At 36.7% G+C, this 25,191-nt stretch overlaps 1 non-coding gene across 1 annotated transcript; it reads right to left on the bottom strand.

The window, feature by feature from the left end:
* Positions 1–3,485: 3,485 nt before the first annotated feature.
* On the bottom strand, positions 3,486–3,591 carry LOC121219683 (small nucleolar RNA R71). Its single transcript, XR_005916574.1, has one exon. It is a non-coding gene; the product is annotated as a small nucleolar RNA R71 (small nucleolar RNA).
* Positions 3,592–25,191: the final 21,600 nt, after the last annotated feature.

Here is a 25,191-nt window from a genome sequence, read left to right as displayed (position 1 = left end):
ATCAAAAAATAGATGTGCCTGGCATTGGTCAGTCTACTCGAAAAAGGGCATGCCCGGCACTCCCCAACACAGTTATATATAACTTGAACAGTTAATAGGGTCACAAGTTTCTCAATTCAATTTATAAACCAATTCTTCAATTCCATATCACAAATTCATTAACAAATCATCTATTCATATATACATAACAACATTATTCATTTCCATAACAATTCAACTTTACATATAAAATAATATACATTATTCTCACAACTATGTAATTTAGTCCCTTATCACAACTAATCATTCAATCAAATCCATTCTATTCAATCTATCATTTCACAACATTTTCCCTAAAAACTAACTCACCTTGAGATATTACCATGCAATAGTTCATAATGCAAAAAAAGATTAATTAGTTTGAATTATAGAAACACAAACCGTAAACTCTGAGCTTATCCGTCGATGACTTTATCTTTTCCTTTCTTTTTCGAGTGATCCGGGTCGATGTTAGCTATTAAGTAAAACAAACATACAAAATTATCAATACACAATCAAATTCACATTCAATTGCTAATTTATGTAACTTTTTTTATTTTCTTCAATTTAGTCCCTAAAACTAGGACTAACATAATTTCCAATCTAGCCTCCAATTTTCATGTCGGTTTCACTCTAGATCTAATTTGACATCTATTTCTCATTTCTACCGCAAAATTAATTTTTTTTTTCAATTTATCTCCTATTGCACAAAATCATCAGTTGACTTTACAATTTAGTCATTTTTTAACTCCAAAATTAAAATATATCAAAATACCACCAAAAGCTTCTACTATCTAAAAATGGCAACATCCTAATTCTTTAACAGTAAAGAAAAATACGACATGGGTTAGCTAGCTTAAGCTCCTAAGATTACGAAAACATAAGAATTACAAGAAAATGACTAAATTGAACTAACCAATTAAAACATTGAAAATAAAAACCTAAGCTCGTGTGAGTTCTTTTTCTCACCCTTTTTAGTTTGGTTTTTACATGTAGAATGATGAACTAAAATGTTTTTCTTCTCCACCAACTTTTTTTTATTATAATATATTTTTATTACTTTATGAAAATTTTATAACATTATACAAATATATAGTTTACCAATGGACCATTATAACACTAAGGGGGTAAAATTGCTATACAAGACCCTCATATTAAATTCTAATTGATGATTCCTTAAGAATTAAACTTTTGACACTTTTACGATTTAGTCTATATATCCTAATTAAGCACTAATTCGGCAAAAATGCCCGACCAAAATTCAATTCACTTCTAAAAATAACTCTGTAAACATTAAATAAAAATATTTATGGTTTTGGTTTATGGAAACGTGATCCCAAAACTACATTTTCCGATACCACTAACTTTCGAATCGTTACATCGGCACTTAATGAGCTTGTTTTCTAGCTCTTATATATGTTTTTATTAAGTTTTTAGTTTTTATTAGCTTATGTTTAATTTCCATAAAATAAGCATTTTTACACAATTTTTAGCCTTATGATGACCTAATGGGCCTATGCGCGCCTAAGGGTGAACTAACGAGATACTCGAGTGTGTAGGACATTAATTTCGGGCTTAGAATGCGAACGAAAATGACAGTGTCGCGACACCAAGCTATGGTGTCGCAACACCAGACTTTGAAGCCAAGGAATTCAGCCACAAAAGGAACTGTCGCGACACCAGACGACGACTTAGACTAAATTAATAAGGGTGTTTTAGTTCACACAATAAATATTTATCCGTTTTTAAGGTTGCAATTAACCTAGTTAGGTCAGAAAATTTTGGCTATATATAGGTGTGTTTAGCCTCACCTTAGAAGGCTTGACCAAGTGAGCAACTTAGTTTAGTTTTAGGGTTTTTATTTTACATTTTTTTTTCAATTTAGTTCTTTTTATGTCATAAACTTTGTTTAACTTGGATCAATTTTGATCCATGCATTTAATTAAGTAGTTTTTATTTATTTCTTTTTGGTTTTCAATTTTAATCGAGATAATCTTACGTTTGTCAAAGGAAATCCAACTTTCATGTGCAAATCAACAAAGAAACGAATTTATTCCCATATTCTATTTTTTTATTTAAATTTTTGGTTTGCCTGTTAAATATGAAATTAAGAATAATTTCATCTAGATCCATGAGTGGCTAGTTTCCTTAAGGAGATTAACAAGTGGATGTGTGAATAATTAATAGAAGAATTAAGGTTTGAGTCCGAGTTAGTTGGTCTGAATTATGTGCGATTAAACCCTAGGAAGTAATTTAGGATAAACGAGATCAAGAGATAAGTTTATCAAGTAAATCATAATTGATCTCGGTCAAGAAAGTGAGGTTGAGAGATAAACGTGTTAATTAGCTAGAGGCCGAAAGGTAATAAATGGTTAATTAACAACTAACTTGATAAAACCCAAGTTTTAAAGTTAATTATGAATGTTGAAGTGAGTTACTCTTCTGCCTTGTTTATTGAATTAATTTCGATTGTTAAATTAATTTTCTTTAATTTTAGTTAATTTATGTTATTCTGATTAATTGTTTTTATTTTGGTTGTCTATAATATAATTTTACATTATTACTAAGCCCTGTTAGTCTAGAAAATTAATCTTAGTTTAAGTCAACCTCCTTTGGGTATGATTCTCGAAATACTTCCCGGAGTGTTTCTTTGTAACACTTTTCTATATTACAATTTCACTCGTCTACTTACGAAAATTGCTTTGTTGTTTATCATTTTGTTTTAGTATTATCAATCCAAGCATTCACACGTCTAGCGGCGGTCAAGTTGTTGGCGTCGTTGCCGAGGATTTTTCGGCATTAAATTAAAACTATATTTTCTGCAATTTAATAGCATAAATAGGGAATTTTAGAATTATATATACAAATTTTAATTTTTTTAATTTTAAGTCACTAATTTACTTTAATTTCTCTAATTTCAGTGCATCACTTGAAGCGAAACCATCCCAATCGAGCCAAATCTTGAATCAAAGAGAATACTGAGAACTTGTCAGGAAATGTAAAACATCCACCCATGGTAGCTGACTTACCTCGGGAAAACCCTTTGCTTGACAAACCACCAGAACAGTTTCAAAGAGACCCACTCATGGCTCGACAAGAGCGAACATTGCGCAAATACGCACTACCTACTTTAGATGCTGTCCAAGGCAGTATTAAGGGGCTGGTGACCAACGCCAATAATTTCGAAATCAAGACGGCCACTATCTAGATGGTTCAAAATAATTTGTAATTTCGGGGAAATATGATGGAAGACCTGAATCAACATTTAAAGTTATTCTTGTAGCTCTGTGATACTTTAAAGTATAATGGGGCTACCGATGACGCCATCCGTCTTTGGTTATTCACCTTTTCACTATGCGACAACACATACAAATGGTAGGATTCACAATAGCCTGGTTCTATCATGACATGGGACAAATTAGTAGGGAAATTTTTACATAAAATTTTCCCCATTAGTCAAACCATCCAATATAGGTGCGACATTGCCAACTTCAAGCAATTTGAAGGCGAAACCTTATACGAAGCATTGGAACCTTTTAAGTTATTGCTAACAAAATGCCCACATCACAGAATGCAAGAATGGTTTCAACTGCAAATCTTTTACAATGGATGAGATCGTAGCTTAAGATCCTGATTAGATTGTTCATCCGGTTGACCTTTCATGAACAAGACATACGAGCAATCTTGTCAATTGATCGATGACATGGCTATGAACTCGTACATGTGGCCCAACAAGCACTTCTTGTATAACCTGAAGTCATCAGTAGCTAAAACGGTCAAAGAAGATGACAAATATCAATAGATTTTGGAAAAATCACATTGTTTGGGGACCACTGTCAATGAAATAGAGGATTACAAGGTTGAAATGGTGAACACAACCCTTGATGAACCCGAACTTGAGGAACAACTAGAGAAAGTAACCGAACTAGTAGCTAAGCCAAAAACTGCACAACACTTGGAGTCAATGTCAAAGCACTTACCATTTTCATCAAGGTTAGAGGACAAACAACGAAAGGATGAAGTGGAATTCGTAAGTTTTCTAAACTTATTTAAATCCCTTAATGTTAATTTTCCACTACTTGAATTAATATATAAGATACTGAAATATGCCAAATACTTAAAAGAAATAATGTCTAAGCATAAGAAATTAAAGAAAGGTAAGCAAATTAATATTGACGCCTCTTTTAGTGTAATAATTTCCTGAAAAATATCCCTGAAATTAAAAGATCCAGGTAGTTTTAAAATTCTTATTAGGATAGGGGACAAACATTTTAGTAAGACTCTCTTCGATTTAGGGGCCAGTACTAATTTGATGCCCCTATCGACTTACTTAAAACTCGGATTGGGAGAATTGAAAAACATGATGATCACACTACAATTAGCCGATAGGCCTTTAGTACAACCCAAAGGTGTGCTAGAAGACGTATTAGTTAAGGTGAGGGATTTTGATACATGTACAGATGGGGCAAAATTTATTAAATTCCAATCACTAAAGCTGCCAATTTTCAAGCTTGGGAAATCAGCAGACTTGCGATGACTTTTTGAATAGGATCTTGGCATTTATATGTTGAGATCTCTCATGGCGTTTTAAGATCTATATCTTATCTTCGAAAATCATTTTGAATTACTCGATTTTGAGTTTGGAAGCTCAAGTTATGACCGTTTTAATGAAGACTAGGCGAGCAAAATTTTTGAATGGGATTATGATGGGAATTACGAATTTTGGTCTTTTAATTCGAATTTAAATCATATCGGATTTAGGTTTTGGGTTTAATTTTTAATATACATGAGTCCAATATTCTATTTACCAGCTCTTATCATTTTCTTATTTTATTATTCTATATTTTTAATAATTATTAAGTTGTTTAAGTTATTTAGGGGTTTTATGTCAATAAGAAAATTTAGTTTAAAATTATTTCTAGTTTAGATTAATTAGAGTTCTAGTATAATTAACAATTTTATTGAGATTTATTTTACTAGCATATATATAGGTCTTTTCATTGTACACAAACAAGACAATTCATTATTATTAAACTTCTCTTCTGAGTTAATAAATTCTTTTTGAGTTTTCTTTTCAAAAATTTCTCTTGAGTTTCTTTTAGAAGAATATTAACAATCTTTTTAGATTGTGGGGATCATCTTCAAACTTTTCCTTTCCAAGTTTTCTTTCTTGGAGGAGAAATTAGAGCCACTTAAAGGGGGTTGTGGATTCTTCGTGTTTCCAAGGTTTCTTAGGACATCTACATACCACGTTCTATCTTTCCATCAATCTTCTTTATTTTCTTCTTTATTGTTCTAATCGTAGATTTATTATGATATATTAATTACCTTATTTATTTATTTTAATTGTTTTATCTAACTTGGATTTGATTGCATTTCAGGTTGTGTCAAAAATTCAAGTTTCTTTCCGAACGTCTAGAGCCCTAAGTCAAATTTATAACTTGAACAAACTTTATGATCCACTTCTGCATTCATCCCGTCTAATTCTTTATCATTTGGTATCAGATTTGGTTGTTTTAGGTGTTAATTTTTTTTTCATAAATTACTTTCTAGCAAACAGCCTCAAAATAAATTTTTTTGCCCCGACAGTTTTCGGAAAAAAATATTTTTTAGTGGGTAAATGTTTTTCAAACAATCCAAAATTTTACATACTATTTTTTGGCACTATTTTTGAGTAAAAACATGTTTCCCACAAAAAAAGTGATTGAAAAAGTACAAAACATATGAAAATAAGAAAATATTCCGTGGGTTCAATTTTGTGCCAAAACTTTCCAGATAAGATCTACATTATTTGAGGAGATTAATTTTTTTGATTTTTGGAAATCAGGAACACCTCAAACAAAGTTCGTCAAGTTGATTTGCAATTTTTTAGGTTTTTTGGTTTCAGCAATTTTCATTGACTCTTAGCCTTAGGTTTTCATTTGTTTTTGCTTTTTATTGTTCATTTAAGCATTCTAACACTTTATTGTTTCTTGTTTTAGTAGGTTAAAGAACATTGCACATTCCTTCCTCTGTGCAACAGAATTCTTTGATGTTTAGCCGATTTTGGACTCATAGTGCTATTAGGTTTGCTTTGTTAGTTTGATTCTAATACATTCTGATTGATTGATATAAACGCTTTTTAAAAACTCACAAGATTAATTCTTACCTCATTTAGAATTTGAGTATTATTTCTAAGTGTATAACAGTGAGGTTTGCTTAACTTTTCTTTTGTTAAGTGTTGTGTTCTTTTCAGGCTTTCCTAATGACTCACAATACTATGATTGGGAAGTTGAGAAGGTATCAAGAGGTTCGAAATGCTTGAGATCAGCAACGTGACACTATCTTAAACACTACCAGCAAAAATTTAGAATGTCTAAGTACAAAAATTAAGTGTCAGAATCGTAATTAGGGAGATAGGATTGATCAACCTCATCTTCGTGCAAATAATGCTTAACGTGTCTCTCGTGCAAATGATGAGACTTTGGTTAATAATGACTATAGGCAACATTTTTTAGCTAAACCAAAGTTCAATATTCCACCATTCTGAGGGAAGTAAGATCCTGAAGCATATTGTGAGTGGGAATCAAAAATTGAACTTATGTTTTGTTACTATAAATACCGGGAAGAGGAAAAAGTCCAATTGGCGACCCTTGGATTTTCAGATTATACGTTGAGTTGGTGGATTGAACTTGAAATTGATCGTCAAAGAAACTACGAAAGGGTAATTGAAACATAAGACGAGTTGAAGCAAGTGATGCGAAAGCATTACGTTCCTTCTCATTACTACAAAGAGTTCAAAACGAGACTTCAACACCTTGTTCAAGGTAATCGATCTGTTGATGAGTACTTTAAGGAGATAGAGATGCTTATGTAAGGAGCAAATGTACAAGAAGATGACGAGACTACCATGGTGCGGTTTGTATATGGCTTGAACGTTTCAATAGCCAATGTAACGTCTTGGAATTTGGGTCTAGAAGTATTGGGCCTTGAATAAGGGAATGGTTAGGAAACTGTGCACAAAAGTATGTCTGCTTTACTGGTTAAGGTTCTTGAGAGGAGTTGGAAAAGTTCTGGGTTCAAACTTGGGCTTTAGCAAAAATTTTTTATTCAAGTGGATAAAACCCTGGATGCTTGGATCTAGGCCTTTTAAATTATTGTGTTAAAAAATCTCATAAGGAAGCATGTGGTCTTGTGGTTGCGGCGTCATTAAGGTTATAAGGGAGCTTAGGTTCAAGTCTTGGCTTTTGCAATTTCTTTTGGTCATTCTTTTTAAGGAACCTAGACTTTGGCCTTTAGACATTTTTATTAATTAAAGATAACATATTACACAAAAGAGCTTGTGGCCAGGTGGCAAGTGGCGTATTGTGCTATTAAGGGGGGCTTGGGTTCGAATCCCATTGCAAGCAAAAAGGATATTTATTTTGGTAGCATGAGGCGGCAGGAGTTTGAGGTGGTTTCGAACTCTGTTGGGTGAGAGTTTGAATGGGTCTTGGAGGATATCAAGGAGGGATAAGGGAGAGACTTTAGGAGAAGGTTAAGGAATTCGAATTAGGGAGTGTTGTAGCCGATTGGGTCACTTGTTTGTGCAATTCGGCTAAGGGGGTCTTTGAGTATGCATTTTCGGTAATTTGTGAGTGAATAGGTTTCAAATTTTATCTCATTCATTTGGGGTTTTTGTTCTTTTTGGCGATTCTGGCTTCTTTTCTCCCTGGTGTCGTTTCCGCAAGTTACCTTTCGTGCTCTTTCAAGATTTGATTAGTGTAAGTTTTAGTGCCGAAATCCCTATTCTCAACTTCCTTTCTTCTACTTTTTTTCGAATCACACTACTCTTTTTCCTCTTACTCCTTTGTGACCGATTCTCCCCTCCTTACGTCTTCACTTAGTTTCGACTTAGTGGTTCTTCTCTAGTAATCGTGAGTACAATCATTTCTAGTTAGTATTTTTTTAGATCTTTTTTCATGTTATCTCTGCTTTAAGCCGAATACTTCTCCATTCTCACTTCCTAGGTTTCGGGGTCTACTGGGCATCTAGGCTTTGACAAGTGGTCGGCTGCGTCATTGTTCTACCATTCCTATCAGTTGATTTGGTGTGCTCAAATCCTTCTTTCGGCATTAAATCATCTTGAGGGTAAGTGGTGTTAGCCGAATACTCTATGACTTAATATTGGGACTTTAAGCGATACTCTTCGAAATAGTTTTGCCTAATAAGGTTTGTTGTCTGAGTAGGTAATCATCGAGATCGATCCTTAGTCAGTGTTAAGAGCAATAAAGTCTTTTTCTCTCATTCAGGGTAAGGGTTTGGGATTGTATGTTTAGGAATCTTAATGTTCAGAAGACTAACAATATGATTTGATGGAAAATAAGCTTTGGAGCACGTGGACGATTCGTACGTTTCACAATTAGGTGTGTATCTGTACACCGTAAATCATTACTGTCGTAAAGCCGAAAGAGGTGTGCAATCACACTGTCTCTTCTGTGAATCGGCAAAAGCTGAAAAGCCTGAAATAAGGCGATTAAGGCCACATAGGCGTGTGAACACTCGTGTGGTGAACTGAGCCCACAAACATGGTGCTAGACTGTAGAGGCCAGCACGAGCGTTCTCGTGCTCTTGGGCCGTTATGGGCCTCGTTGGGCTGATATGGGCCGTGTGGGCCCAATGGGCTCATGGGCCCCACACGGATAGAATCCACGTTAAGTGAAAAATACTAGACTGTGTTATGTAGTTTGCATAGTCGTGACTGAATTTAGGCTAAATGGGCCACACGAGCGTGTGGGCCCACTTAGGCCGAATATAGGCCTTGGGCCCATTTGCACCGTTATGACCATTTAGGTTATCTGTGTCGATCAAGGCAACTGTAGGCCTTCAGAAAGGTTGATAAATGACCGAAATACCCTCGAATGGTAAAATGACCAAAATACCCCTATGGGGTAAAATTACCATTTTATCCCTAACTGACGAAATGACTGCTACACCCTTAGTGGTAGGTTGACTGATGTATGTATGAAATTTATATGATTTGTAACATCCCGTACCCGAGTCCGTCGCCGGAGTCGGACACGAGGGGTTTGCAGACTTAAATCACTTCTTTGCACAATCCATTTTAAATTTTCCAGGCAAGCTGGCTAACTGCGTCACTGTCACCTTAAAAATCATATCTTGAGTTTCACAACTCGAAAATCAGCTTCGTGATTTTTTCCTGAAACTAGACTCATATATGCATCTACAAATTTTTTTCTAGAATTTTTGGTCGGGCCAATTAGTACAGTTTATTAGTCAAAGTCTCCCATGTTACAGGGATCGACTACACTGACCTTTGCGCATTACGACTTGAATATCTCCCTGTACAGGGCTTCAATACTGATGCCGTTTCTTTCTATAGAAACTAGACTCAAAAAGGAATCTATTCATATATGGCATGGCTTCTAATTATCTCTGGTTAATTTATAATGAATTTCCAAAGTCGGAACAGGGAATCCAGAAACCGTTCTGACCCTGTCTCACAAAAACTTTAGCATCTCATAATATACTGTTCATATGAATGTTTCGTTACTTTCCTATGAAAATAGATTCATCAAGGTTCGTTTGAATAATTTATTCACTATTTAATTCCATTCCTACTATTTTTAGTGATTTTCCAAATCTACATCACTGCTGCTGTCAGCATCTGCCTTTAAGGTAGACTTTACCTATTTCATAGTTTCCATGATTCAACTAGCCCTTTTAGCATAAATAGCACAAATTATGATAGTGATTAACCATTCCCATGGCCAATCCTTGTTAAGCATATCCATACCAAATGAGTATAACATTATGCTCAAACATATATAAGCCATTTTCGCATGGCTATCCAAAATTATACAAATCCAAAGGGTCCATGACCCACAACAAAAAGGGTAGTCCTATACATGCCATTTCGAAGTTCAACCAAAATTGTACCAAAAGGGGGCTTTGATAGTGTGGGAGACTTCGACTTCCAAAAATCCCGAGTCCGATAGCTGACGAGCCAAAATCTATAAAACAGAGAAACAAAGAAACGGAGTAAGCAATTTATGCTTAGTAAGTTTTGAGCAAGGGATTCCAGCACAACAAAAGTATAGCATTCATGTAGCTAAACAGATAATTTCATATGCACAAATTTTCAGTATCATACTTACTTCACATTACCAACCCTTATATTCATACACAAAGATCAACTTAGCCAAAGGCCGGTAGCTCATTTATCAACTGAGCGAATACTTATTTGTAAGGGCTCAACTAATTCAAAGCACATACGAAACATACCTCAATGTTGGGATGTTACAAGCGTATTAACTGAAATTTTTATAGCAAGATCGTTCATTCCCAAATCACGTACCTTCGGAATTTAACCGGATATAGCTACTCGTTCAAATGCCTTCGGGTCATAGCCCGGTTATAGTAACTCGCACAAATGCCTTCGGGACTTAACCCGGATTTAGTAACTCGCACAAATGCCTTCGGGCTTAGCCCGGAATTAGTATCTCGCACAAATGCCTTCGGATCTTAGTCCGGATATGGTCACTTAGCACAAAGCCTTCGGGACTTAGCCCGGACATCATTCGAATAACCATGCACATTTAACAATAAATCATGACACATTCGTATTTCATTTTCATTAGCAAAAGTCAAACACAAGACACTTATCACTCTTGCAATTTCGGCTCAATAGCCACACACAAGGAGCATGATTTTGATTTGCTTAAAACATGATCTAATCAAATCATAATTTAAGCTCTATTACTCAAGAACTTACCTCGGATGTTGTCGAACGGTTTCGACGGCTATTCGACCACTTTTTCCTTCCCTTTATCGGATTTAGTTCCCCTTTGCTCTTGAGCTTAATTCAAACAAATTTAACTCATTAAAGTCTCATTTTGCTAGCTTATGGCCGAATATGACAAGGAGTTTGATAGGTCATATGGCCACCTTTTAGCTCAAATACACAATGGTCATACGCATTTTTAATCACATCAAGCAATTTAATACAATTCATTCGAACATCAAAAGAGAAGCTCAAGGTACTTAGCCAATATATACATTAGACACTAGAGTCACATATGTACGAAATCACGAATCGAATTCAACATACTAGCTAATATTTCCCCTTAGCCGAATTTTCTAAGTCAAGCTAAAGCCATCAATAGGCTACCTATGGCCGAACATACACATAACTTATGTACTTATTCATGTGGCCGAACATACATGTCTATGTTGGGGCCGATTGCATCACAACACCATACCATTTCAATTTTTGGCCATGGTTAAACAAAGAACTTAATGTCTCACTCAAAAATGCTAAAAAGAAGATTCAAGAATCATCAATCCACCATCACATGCACCATTACAAAGCTTCACTTTTAGCATGCAAATGATATCAACACCAATCCACCTTGGCCGAATATCATCTCCATGACATAGTAAAGATTTGAACCATGGGCTATTTAGAACTCAAGCTAACTACTAAAACATGCATGCATCTCATGGAACATCATCAAACATACCTTAGTCTATCAAACCACCATAGCCGATTTCCTCAAAGCTCTTTTTCCTTCTTTTTCTTTCTCCTATTCGGCCAAGAACAACATGAGAGCTTTTCTCTTCTTTTTTTTTTTGGTCATGCATGAGAATGATGAACACATTTTTTTCTCTTTGTTTTCTTCCTTCAATTTCTTATTAGTTTATTGCCCATGCTTCTTATTTTATTCTTCCATTAACACAACATGTTTCATGACCTGTTTTGCCCATGCTTCTTATTTTATTTTTCCATTAACACAACATGTTTCATGACATGTTTTGCCCATGCTTCTTATTTTATTTTTCCATTAACACAACATGTTTCATGACATGTTTTGTCCATGCTTCTTATTTTATTTTTCCATTAACACAACATGTTTCATGACATGTTTTGCCCATCATCCCTTGTCATGGCCGGCCACTAGTACTTAAATGGGGGGAAATTGACATGCAAGTCCACCCCTTTGATTACATGCACTATTAGGCCACTTGCATTTGCCTAGCACATTTCTAAATTTTCTCACATAAGTCCTATCAACTAAATTCACATGCAATTAACTAAATCGAAACTTAAAACTTTCACACATTTATATTCACATATTTTAGGCAATAATTATCATATTCAAATAATTTGGTAACTCGGTCTAGCGGTCCCGAGACCGCTTTCCGACTAGGGTCACTTTAGGGCTGTCACATGATTGATAATGAGCATGACATCCTGCATACATGTATGTTACTATGGCATGTCATCCTGCATGGGGTTGGGTTAGTATTGACGAAGGAAGTGTACGGCTTGTAGCCGTTCTGTTCAGCTCTTACTGCCTTTCTGCTTATGGCTTTTAGCCATTCTGTTAACTAGTAGCGTTGCTATGATACTTATGGCTTTCAGCCATTCTGTTTACGGTTCCGAGCCGTTCTGTAGACTTAGTGCCGCAACCAGTGCTAAGCTTGGTGTGTTGGCTGGGTCGGTCAATTTTATCCCCACATGGTGTTTTGGTTGGTACGGGTGGTGTATTGGTTGGATTGGGCTGGATTTCTGTCTGCATATCTGTATCTGATATTGATTCTGTAATGGGCTTAGGTCCACCTGGTTTTGTTAATGGGCACAGGCCTAGTCTATTTCTGCATACTGTATATCTGACTTTTTGTATTATAAGGGATTATACACTGAGTTTTTCCAAACTCACCCTTCTGTCTAACTGTGCAGGTAATCTCCAGCCTTAGGCGATTTGGAGCCGCCAGAGACTCAGAGGTGGCCACACGACCGCTGACGCTCTACTGTAGACTTTTCATTTGAATTTTATATTTTGGCTTTTTATTTTTTTATAAGGCCTTTGAGGGATTAATTATTTTTAAAAGGGCTTTAGATTTTCTTATTTAAAACAGGTAAACACGAATTTTCAAAATTAACAACTATTTTCCAAAACACTTAAAAACAGACTTTTTACATTTCAAACTTTAGTAGCTTCCGCGATTGGAATAAATTAAATTATCAATGCCAGACATTAAGTAAACGTTTTTGAGGAGATGATTTGCTAAACTCGAGTAAAATGATTTAAACATAGAAATAAACCTTTAACGACAAACTCATTTTTTGATCGACACTTTGATGTGACATGCCTGATTCGGCAATAACGTTTGGGCTGGGTTTAGGGTGTTACATTTAATGGTATCAGAGCCTAGTTACAAAACTCGGTTGTGGAATGGGTTTTCAAAATTTTGTATTACAAGAGGTTGGTTTCAAATATGTGAAGTGTTTTGAGGTATTTTTCTGAAAAGTGTGGCAGACCGAGTATCGGACACCAATCTGTCAGTTCTCTGACTCTGTTTATTGTTATAGACTGAAATGTTATACTAAGAAACTACTATAGATAGTAGCACTACACTAAAACTCCATAAATAGAGTAAACTGAAAAACTGTAGTGAGCTTGAGAATGCGAAAACAAACTCTAAACTACTGTTTCTTATAAGACATCTGCTTAATTATTGAAATTGTAACTAAATTGCATAATTTTTTTAAAAAAATCAGATAATACGCAAAGAGAAAATGAGGGCTAGAAGGGGTACAAAAGGCCGCGGTAGAGGCCGTGGTAGTGCTAGGGCTGGGTCTTCGGCGTCAGGCCACATGTCCAACGTTGAGGCAAGGGAAGCATCGGCTTCACCGGTAGCTGAGACAGGGTCATTTGATCGAGTGGCTGGGGACGATGCATTGTCTCAAGCAATGTTGAGGATTCTAGAAAGGGTTACGATTACTGTTAGGTCAAATACCATTACTGTAGGCCACGGGTCAGTTACAGAACGACTCTTGTCAAATGGAGCAGAGATCTTCAGGGGAGCTTCTGGGGTGGCCCCAACTGTGGCAAAATACTGGTTGGAGGCCACCAAAAGAATTATGGATGACCTCGACTGTACATTGGAACAAAAGTTGAAGGATATTGTGTCCCTGCTGAGAGATGAAGCCTATCAGTGGTGGCTTACAGTAAAAGAAGGTACTTCGTCTGACCGTTTGACCTGGGAATTCTTTAATTCCAAGTTTCAGGGAAAGTATGTGGGCACCAGCTATATCGACACTCGTAGGAAAGAATTTCTGAATTTGGTTCAAGGTAACAGATCTGTGGCTGAGTACGAGGCAGAATTTTTGTGACTTAGTCAGTATGGGCAAGGAATAGTAGCAACAGAATACGAGTGTTGTGTTCAGTTTGAAGACGGTCTCAGGAACAGCCTTCGAGTGTTGATAGCTCCACAGAGGGAGCGGGATTTTGTAGCGTTAGTAAAGAAAGCTAAAATTACTGAGGAGGTAAAGCACACTGAGCGTCAAAACCTGGAAAAGGAAAGGAGCAGATATAGGAGGGATTTAGAACCCTCCAATTTGGATCGGAGGCCTAAGAGAAAGGCCAGAATGGAAGGGCAAGTTTGGGTTAGGGCCTCTGGTGCTGTTACTGGATCACACCCTTGTGTGGGTTGTGGGAGCTATCATCAGGGTGACTGTTGGAAAAGGACTGGGACGTGTTTCAGGTGCGGATCAGTGGAGTACTATGTGAGAGATTGTCCACAGAGGCCTGGGCTGATGCAAGTTGCAGGGCACTGTTTTGCTCAACCAGTGAGAGGTGGACAGCAGCTGCCAGGAGGTCGTGTTTAGGCCAGGAGTGGAAACGATGTGGGCCGTGGAGCACCAGGCAGAACTGCTGGTTAAGTTGAGGTAAGGCAACTAGCCTTGGTCTATGCAGCATGTCGCCGAGAGGTCAGAGACGCTCCAGATGCGGATACTGATACGTACTTAAACCATATTGTACTACATTTAATTTGGAACTAGAGGGCGCAGCAGGAGCGCAGTGTTGTAAATTGAGCTAAGTGGTTGTTCAGATAGTTGGAAATTTCGAGGATGAAACTTCTTTAAGGGGGTAGAATTGTAATGTCCCGAAATTTTGGCCTAAAAGTATTGGGCCTTGAGCAAGGGAACGGTTAGGAAACTGTGCACAAAAGTATGTTTGCTTTAGTGGTTAAGGGTCCTGAGAGGAGTTGGAAAAGTCATGGGCTCAAACTTGGGCTTTAGCAAAAAAAAATTATTTAAGTGGATAAAATCCTAGATTCTTGGATGTAGGCCTTTTAAATTATTGTGTTAAAAAATGTCATAAGGAAGCATGTGGTCTAGTGGTTATGGCGTCATTAAGGTTATAAGGGAGCCTAGGTTCAAGTCTTCGCTCTTGCAAATCATTTTGGTTTTTCTTTTTAAGGAACTTAGACTTTGGCCTTTAGACATTTTTATTAATTGAAGATAAAATGTGACACAAAAGAGCTTGTGGCAAGCTGGCAAGTGGCGTGTTAAGCTATTGAGGGGGGATCGGGTTAGAATCCCATTGCAAGTAAAAAGGATACTTGCTAGCATTAGGCGGCAGGAGTTTGAGGTGGTTTCGAACTCTGTTGGGTGAGAGTTTGAATGGGTCTTGGAGGGTGTTATAGAGGATATCAAGGAGGGATAAGGAGAGAGATTTTAGGAGAAGGTTAAGGAATTCGAATTAGGGAGTGTTGTAGCCAATTAGGAGACTTGTTTGTGAAATTCAGCTAAGGAGGTCTTTGGGTATGCATTTTTGGCAACTAGTGGGTGAATAGGTATCGAATTTCCTCTCTGTCATTTAGGGGTTTTGTTCTTTTTGGCGATTCAGGCTCCTTCTCTCCCTACTGTCGTTTCAGCAACTTACCTTTCGTGCTCTTTCAGGATTAGATTAGTGTAAGTTTTAGTGCCAAAATCCCTATTCTCAATTTCCTTTCTTCTACTTTTTTCCGAATCACACTACTCTTTTTCCTCTTACACCTTTGTGACCGATTCTCCCCTCCTTACCTTTTCACTTAGTTTCGGTTTATTGGTTCTTCTTTGGTAATCGTGAGTACAATCGTTTCTGGTTAGTATTTTTTAGATCTTTTTTCATGTTATCTCTGCTTTAAGCCGAATACTTCTCCATTCCCACTTCCTAGGTTTCGGGTCTACTGGGCATCTAGGCTTTGACAAGTGGTCGGTTGCGTCATTGTTCTATCGTTCCTATCAGTTGATTTGGTGTGCTCAAATCCTTCTTTCGGCATTAAATTGTCTTGGAGGTAAGTGGTGTTAGCCGAATACTCTATGACTTAATATTGGGACTTTAAGCCATACTTCTGGAAATAGTTTTCCCTAATAAGGTTCGTTGCCTGAGCAGGTAATCATCGAGATCGATCCTTAGTCAGCGTTAAGAGCAATAAAACCTTTTTCGTTCTTTCAAGGTAAAGGTTTGGGATTGTATGTTTAGGAATCCTAATGTTTGGAAGACTAACAATATGATTTGATGGAAAATAGGCTTTGCAGCACGTGGACGATTCGTACGTTTCGCAATCAGGTGTGTATATGTACATCGTGAATCATTACTGTCGTAAAGCCGAAAGAGGTGTGTAATCACACTGTCTTTTCTGTGAATCAGAAAAAGCCGAAAAGCTGAAAAGCCTGAAATACAGTGATTCAGGCCACATGGGTGTGTGAACACTCGTGTGGTGAACCGAGCCCACGAACATGGTGCTAGACTGTAGAGGCCACCACCAGCGTTCTCATACTCTTGGGCCGTTATGGTCCTCGTTGGGCTGAAATGAGTTGTGTGGGCCCAATGGGCCCCACACTGATAGAATCCACGTTAAGTGAAAAATACTAGATTGGGCTATGTAGTTCGCTAGTCGTGACTGAATTTGGGCTAAATGGGCCACATGAGCGTGTGGGCCCACTTGGGCCGAATTTGGGCCTGAGGCTCATTTGCACCGTTATGACCATTTAGGTTATCTGTGTCACTCAAGGCAACTGTAAGCCTTAGGAAAGGTTTTTAAATGACCAAAATACCCTTGAAGGGTAAAATGACCAAAATACCCCTATGGGGTAAAATTACCATTTTAGCCCTAACTGACGAAATGACCGCTACACCCTTAGTATGACTGATACTGAGCATGGCATCCTGCATTCACGTATGTTACTATGGCCTGTCATCTTGCATAGGGTTGGGTTAATATTGACGGAGGAAGTGTATGGTTTGTAGCCGTTCTGTTCAAGGCTCACTGCATTTCTGCTTATGGCTTTTAGCCATTCTGTTAACTGGCAGCGTTGTTGCGATACTTATGGCTTTTAGCCATTCTTTCTACGGTGCCAAGCCGTTCTGTAAACCTAGTGCCGCAATCGGTGCTAAGCTTGGTGTGTTGGCTGGGTGGGTCAATTTTTTCCCCACATGGTGTGTTCGTTGGTACGGGTGGTGTATTGGTTGAATTGGGCTGGATTTCTGTCTGCATATCTGTATTTGATACTGATTCTTTAATGGGCTTAGGTCCAACTGGTTCTATTAATGGGCTCAGGCCCAATCTGTTTCTGCATACCGTATATCTGACTGTTTGTATTATAAGGGATTATACACTAAGTTTTCACAAACTCACCATTCTATCTAACTATGCATGTAATCCCCAACCTTAGGCGATTTGGACCCATGAGAGACTCGGAGGTGGCCACACGACTGCTGACGCTCTGCTGTAAACTTTTCATTTGAATTTTATATTTTGGCTTTTAATTCTGTTATAAGGCCTTTGAGGGATTAATTTTTTATAAAGGGCTTTGGATTTCCTTATTTAAAACTGCTAAACACGGATTTTCAAAATTAACAACTATTTTCCAAAAATACTTAAAAACAGACGTTTTTACATTTCAAACTTTAGTAGCTTCCGCGATTGGAATAACCTAAATTATCAACGCCAGACATTAAGTAAACATTTTTGACGAGATGATTTGCTAAACATAGAAATGAACCTTTAGCGACAAACTCAGTTTTTGATCGACGCTTTGATGTGACATGCCAGATTCAGCCATAACGTTTGGGCTGGGTTTGGGGTGTTATAGCCAATGCTCTTAATCTTCAAACCTACATTGATATTGAGGATGAGGTACATATGGCCATTGAAATTGAGCAGTTGTTTCAACAACGTCAGTCTCGTCTATTCAGTGCTTCACAATATTATAGAGGTACGAGTTCTAATTCTACTTTTAAGAATTCGAAACCCTCTTATGCTACTAATAAGTGGGTACCAAAATGTGATGACACTAAACCTTTTGAGTGGAAAAGTGGGGCTCCTACAAAACATTCTTCTACATCTTCTAAGCAGCCCACTTCTACTAAATTTACACCAAAACAGCAAAGAGCTCATGATATTAAATGTTTTATGTGCAAAGGGCGTGGGCACTATAGTCGTGATTACGCCAACACAGGATTTTCGTTGATAGAAAAAGATCATAAGGTTTTCCAATATCCAATTAAGTATCCAACTAGAGAAGAAAGTAAGTATGACTTTGTACCTTTTGTTGACTCTTACTCTAGTGGAAAAGAGATTTGTGATGATGAACTTTGTAAACCAGAAAAAGATGATAGTGAGAATTTCTTCCTCAAATCTATGGAGTTGGATGAGATAGAAACGTCATGTTCTCCTATTGAGATAGATTGTACTGATTTGAATATTCATAATACTTCTGAGGGGATATGGGAAGTGAGGAAAAATCATGTGAAAAGACAGAGAGAAAAGAGACCTTGAGTGATAAAATTCTATTTAATGGTCCAAATTTGGTCAGTAAAAATCCATATGAGGTAAAATTGGAGAGTTCTCAAGTGGAAAAAAATGAAAAGCAAGAAAATACCCATACAAAAGTGAAGAATGATTGTGTTTTAACTAAATCTAACTCAAATTTTTTTAGTGGTGTTTCTTTGTTACAGGATTTCAAGGATCCATTGACGGACTCTTAATTATATTACTCTACAATTAATAGACGATTTTACTTGTGGGAAATATGTAAGTTGAACATTAATAATTCTCTACAGGTGCTAAAAGGTAAGAAAAGTATTAATACATCAGAAATTGAAATATGTAGGCATACCTTGGATGTTTTTTATCAGTTTCCTTACGACATGCTTTCTCATTGATCAAGTTTCAATAAACAATGGTCTAAAAGTTCAATTTATTTTATGGGTTTATCTAGGTATTTAATGTTTACTTTTGTTGCATTCGATAGGTTTATTAAAAAACCTTATGCATTTGATCTTGCAACAAAATTTTTTACCTTAAACTCTAAATATGAATTTTTATATAATAATATTAAACTACTTTGTTTTTATAATTATGTGAAATTCTTAACCCATCGTTGAAAATTCTTATGGATGACCATGCATATTCAAAGAAAGTTACAAGTTATTTTTTTACTTTAACACTCATGTGCCTAATATTTCTTTGTCTAGTGTTGATGGTTTGTTTTTGAAGGAGAGATACTTTATCCATGTTGATTTGGGATATCAAAATCATATCTTTGATCTTGGTGATAGTTTTGGTGCACAAGAAAGCTTAGGTAAGTATTTTATTCATTTTATTGTTATTTATTCTAATCCCTTTTCTTTCTGTGTAGCTAAATATTTGGGGACAAATCTTTTGAGGAAGGGGGGAATGATGTAAGTCTCAAGGCACAATTTTAGACCCATGAACATAATGGGCTCACACTACCTCAAGGCCCAATAACAATGTCAAAGGCTAAACAAATCAAATCGGGATTCGATCAAAGACAAGATTCAAGGATGAATCTTTTCAAAGGAAGGGGAAATGATACATGCACGGATGGGGTGAAATTTATTAATTTCCAATCACAAAAGCTGACAATTTTCAAGCTTGAGAAATTAACAGACTTCCAATGACTCTTTGGATGGGACCTTAGCATTTCTAGGTTGAGATGTCTTCATGGAGTTTGAAGATCTATCTCTTAGATTCAAAATGCATTTTGAATCACTCAATTTTGAGTTCAGGAGCTCAAGTTATGACTTTTTTAGTGAAGACTACGCGAGTAGAATTTCTGAACGAGATTATGACGGGAATTACGAATTTCAGACTTTTAATTTGAGTTTATATCATATTGGGTTCGGGTTTTAGGTTTAATTTTTATTATATATGATTCCAATATTGTATTTATCAGCTCTTATCATTTTATTATTTTATTATTCTAAATTTTTAATAATTATTAAGTAGTTTAAGTTATTTAGGATTTTTAGGTCAACAACAAAATTTAGTTTAAAACTACTTCTTGTTAAGATTAATTAGAGCTCTAGTATATGTAACGCCCTGAATAATTAATCTTGTTTCTGTGAATCTTGACATAAATGAGTATCTACTTCAGTGGTTAAGTGTTCTAGGTGTGTGTGATGTCTTGGGTTCAAGTCTTACTCTCTAGAAAATTCTATTATTTTTTATCTAAGCCTTATCCCTGTTGGGTGGGCTTATGTAATATTGTTTGTAAACTCATATTAGAATGAGTCTACTGGTTCGAGTGGTAAGGAGTTAGCTTGTTGGAGGTCTTGTGTTTGAATCCCTGCATGAGCGTGAGTGTTAATTTTTGTTCCGGTTGTCTGTTAGAGGTTCAGTGGAGTTGGGAGTCTGAAGTAGTTGGATGTGGTTGTTAGTGGGGATTGGGATACAAATGAAATTGGTTATTTTTATTTTTATTTTTTTTATTTTTCTCTCTTCCCAAAAATCTAACGTCAATTTTTGCCTCTCCTCTATTTTTTTCTGTCGTTTTCATCTTTTTGTCTCTCCTCTACTTCTTTCTTCTCTCTTTCTTTTTTTCCTTCAAGACTATTCACACTTCTTTTGTTCTTTGCGTTGCACTTTAGATTTTGGTGTTCTTCGTGTGATTTGGGTAAGAATGGTTACTTTTGTCTTTGCGTAACAGTTTCGGTAAGTTGTTTGGATTCACTTTTGTTGTAGCAGAGTAATGGTATTGTAGGGAATTTGATTCTCTATAAACATATTGTATAGGAGAAGACAGTGAAACAATGGTTTTCGCTCCGATGGTCTAATCTGTGTGTGTGATCGGGTTTGATAACAGTAAGTGTGTGTGCACATTGCTCAGTTTAGCATTGTTGGATTTGCAATTTGTTTGCTAAGTAGGTGTTCATTATTCTTTTTTTAGGTTCTGGTGGTCTCGAGAGTGGTTTTGCATCAAAATCGTACCAGGTGTGTACCTAAAACACGAGAAAATAAGGTTCGGCGAAAGCCAAAAAAGGGGACTGTCGACGCTATATGGGTGTGTGCTCGATCGTGTGGCTGCTCGTGTGCGAGACACGACAGTGTAATGGCAAGAGTATGGCCTTGTGGGCCACACAGGCTAGGCCAAATTGAGCGTGTGGGTCTCGGGACAGGCCGTGTGGGCCATACGGGCATGTGGGCCAAAAGTGCTAAAATTTTTTCTAAGGTCGCATGAGCCATTGCGATCGACTGTGGGCCTTCCGTAAGGTTGGTAAGGGCTAACCAAACTCTAAGGCTTGTGATATGATAATCTGATATACCGACTTGAGTTAGGTAATCTGATATGTATGTTTGATTGACTGGTAAAAGCATGTATGAGTATCTGTATCTATATTTCTGTATCTGTATATTTGTATCCGTATATTTGTATATGTATTTCTATATCAGTATATGGGGTGGGATCTATTTATTGGAGTAAGTGTTCTGTGAGGCAATATTTCGCCCTTATTCTAGCAGCACAACTGCATACTATTCTATTATGTGTCATTTAGACACTATATGGTGTGTAGGGATGGGTAAGTGTTTTAAACCCCACATGGTGTGATGGGATGGTCGAAGATGGTGTGTAGAGGATTGGGGTAGGATTCAGTATATCTGATCTGATTATCTAATTCTAGCATTTGTTTCTGTTAAGGACTTAAGTCCATATCTGTATATGTTCCGCATCTGAGAATTCAGTGTATATTTGCATGACTATCTTTGTTGGGTTACACACTGAGTTTACGAAAACTCACATCTATTTGTTTGTTCTGTTCAGGTAATCCTCAGGCGTTGGCGGGTCAGTGCGACGGAGGCTCAGCGATGACCACTCATCAAAAAATTATTTTTATTAGTAATAACGATCTTATTTTAAATTCTAGATTTTTTTGAGAGTTTGTAATTTTTGGGACTCTCCGGACTGTATGGTTTTTAACTTTTGGATTTGTTTTGCTTTCTATCCTGCAAAGTTTGACAAAAACATTTTACACGAACAAATGGTTTTTGAAAACACGAGCTTGATTTTTGAATAAAATGATTTTCAAACTTTCGCTGCAAATTTTACAAATACTTTAAAGGATATCATATAATCGTTTTAAATAAGTACATAAAAACAAGTTTTCCTGGAAATGTGGACTCGTTTTGGTAACAAATAGTACAAAATGATTTAGCATAAAAGATGTGTCGTAAAACCTATCATCGTAACTCTCTTGGATTTCACTATAACATCTAGGCCGGATTTGGGGTGTTATAGTATACTTAAGAGTTTTATTGAGATTTATTTAGCTAGCCTATATATAGGCCTTTGAATTGTACACAGACAAGACAATTCATTAATATTAAACTTCTCTTTTGAGTTAATAAATTCTCTTTGAGTTTTCTTTTCAAGAATTTCTCTTGAGTTTCTTTTGAAAGAGTTTTAACAATCTTTTCAGATTGTGGGGATCATCTTCAAACTTTTTCTTCCCAAGTTTTCTTTCTTGGAGGAGAAATTAAAGTCGCTTGAAGGGGATTGTGGATTCTTCGTGTTTCCAAGGCTTCTTAGGACTTCTACATACCACATTTTATCTTTCCATCTATCTTCTTTATTTTCTTCCTTGTTGTTCTAATCATAGATTTATTATTCTATTTTAATTATCTTAGTTATTTATTTTAATTGTTTTATCTAACTTGGATTTGGTTGCGTTTCAGGTTGCGTCAAAAATCCAAGTTTCTTTTTGAATGTTTAGATCCCTAAGTCAAATCCGCAACTTGAAAAAACTTTACAATCCGCTTCTGCCTTCATCCATCTCATTCTGTATCAGATTTTATTATCCCTGTCGATTTTGTTGTCCTTGAATTTGAAGAGGACCAAAATCTTCCCATTCTATTAGGTAGGGGTTTTTTTTTGCCACGTCTAGATTGACCACTTATCTCAAGAAAAATGAATTAATTATGCAAATTGATGGCGAGATAGAAGTGTTCAAATGTGGCCACGGTTCCCAAAATGAGGAATTATAAATAAATTAGGGGAGAATTGTTAAACAATTTTTTGTATCACCCTTAAAAACCTTGATTGGAGGTATGGTTATGGTTCAATGTGTGTAGGAATGCATGGATCGAGGGAGAGCGAAAAATGGAAAGACCCTGAATAGAAAGGCATATATTGGAAGGATTGCGATGATTGACAACGAAACAAGAATTCGGTGAAGGGAATTCACGAGCTACCGAATGAGTCTGGTAGTCGCACCTAATTGAATCATTAAAATCTTTAACTCGTATTGTAAATTAGTGTAAATTAAATTTTCTTTTCATATTTTGAACTTTAATTAGGATTAGTAATTTTAATTAGGTTAGGATTACGGCCTTAGGAAGCCAAGGGGTGGCTACTTGAGACATATTTTAAAGTTAGAAGTAAACGGAAAAGACCGACACACCCCAAAATATGATGAATTGGGAAAATGAGGGTCGTGTCGCAACACCGAACCTCAATGTTACGACACAAAACTTCAAACACTCTAGTATTTTCAAAATTAGGGTCGAGTCACAATACCACTTCTTAGTGTCGCAACACGATACTTTCGAAACTAATAGTTTGAAAATTCTAAACCCATGTTGTGACACCGAACAACATTGTATTTCGAGCAAAAAATATTTTGAAAATAAGGGTCAATGTTGCGCCATCGTATCCCTGTGTCATGACACGGAATTATGAACCAAAAACCTGGAGCCAAACCTTTTCTACGCAACCATACCCTGTGTCGCGACACCGGCGTCAAGTTTGCACTTTTCTGACTCATTTTTTGCTCAACCCGGTTGGCCCTATATGTATTTAACCCATTTGAAACCCTAATTTCCCCACTAATCTTACTCTAATCAGCCTCCCTCACCTTCTAATCAGTAGACGGCCCTTCCCTCTCCCTTTCTACTTCTGATTTCCTGTAAATTTTTAAAAATTACTCTTCACCCATCACTTCTATTGATGCATATTGTATTTCTCTTCTCTATTTGCAGCCATTCTATTGCGTGGCAACACGAACAATCAAGGTGAATTGTTCCTAAATTCTCACTCTTTTGTTTCATTGCATTAGTCGATTTTAGATTTTATTTTATATACATTGTGTTAGAATGGCCCCCTAGGAAAGTTTGCCACACCACACAATCGAAAGAATCTGGGGATTTCGATTCCACCCAAGGGAAAACATTTAATCAAGAACGAGGGTTCGACCCGTCGTTCGATTTGTGCGACAATATTTTGGAATTGGTTTTGTGCTAACCATTGGACTGATTTTTGCTTGACATCGAAAGATTCAGCGGTCGACTTAATGGTGTATGAATTCTATGCGTCCTTGAAAATAAGGGAGAAAAATAAAACTTCTAATGTTAATGCTTTCTGAGTTGTTCTTCTTTACTCCATTTTGCAGCATAGACATGTTTGCATGGGCAAGTAGATTTACTAGTCCATGCTTACTTACATCAGTCACGAGAAGGTTGGAATATTTTTCCTACACCTCGTGACCGCCCTGTGCAAGAAGGTGAAGGTTCTGATGTCCTTGACGGAGCCAATGAAGAGATTCATCGATAATTCGCTCTATACCCAATACGTTGAGCTTTAATAAAAAAATTACTAAATGGAACCAACGCTGGAAGCATAAGATGGATGTCTTGTGATCATTGAAAAGGAAAAGTAAAGAGAAGAGTCAATCAAGTTAAGGGTTCAATGATTTGCCCGACATGGAGTGGGTAATACGATGATGCAAAAGATGTCCCCAGTGGGAATTGACTACGCCTTAAGGTATGGAATGCCAGTATCTAATCAACCACCGAACAAGTACCCAGTTATGCAATTCTACAGGCACAATGAGTATAGGAAGGGGAGAAGGAGGAAGAAGATGTAGATGTCGGGGAAGAATGACAAGAGTCGGCCCATGACTACTACTTCAACGATGCGTTCCTACTAGAACAACCATTAGCTGGAGGAGTCAAATTTCACAACTCGAGCCAAAGTAGCTCAACCCAATCTACGAGTATGAGGGCCACCGAGACAACTGCGAATTCTGGGAAGGACCCAATCATTGCGAAGGATTGGAAAGC

This window comes from Gossypium hirsutum, chromosome D07 (assembly GCF_007990345.1).
Source record: "Gossypium hirsutum isolate 1008001.06 chromosome D07, Gossypium_hirsutum_v2.1, whole genome shotgun sequence".
In the NCBI taxonomy this organism is placed as follows: Eukaryota; Viridiplantae; Streptophyta; class Magnoliopsida; order Malvales; family Malvaceae; genus Gossypium; species Gossypium hirsutum.
Note: the sequence above shows the minus strand (reverse complement) of the source record. Positions and strands in the feature narration are given on the sequence as shown.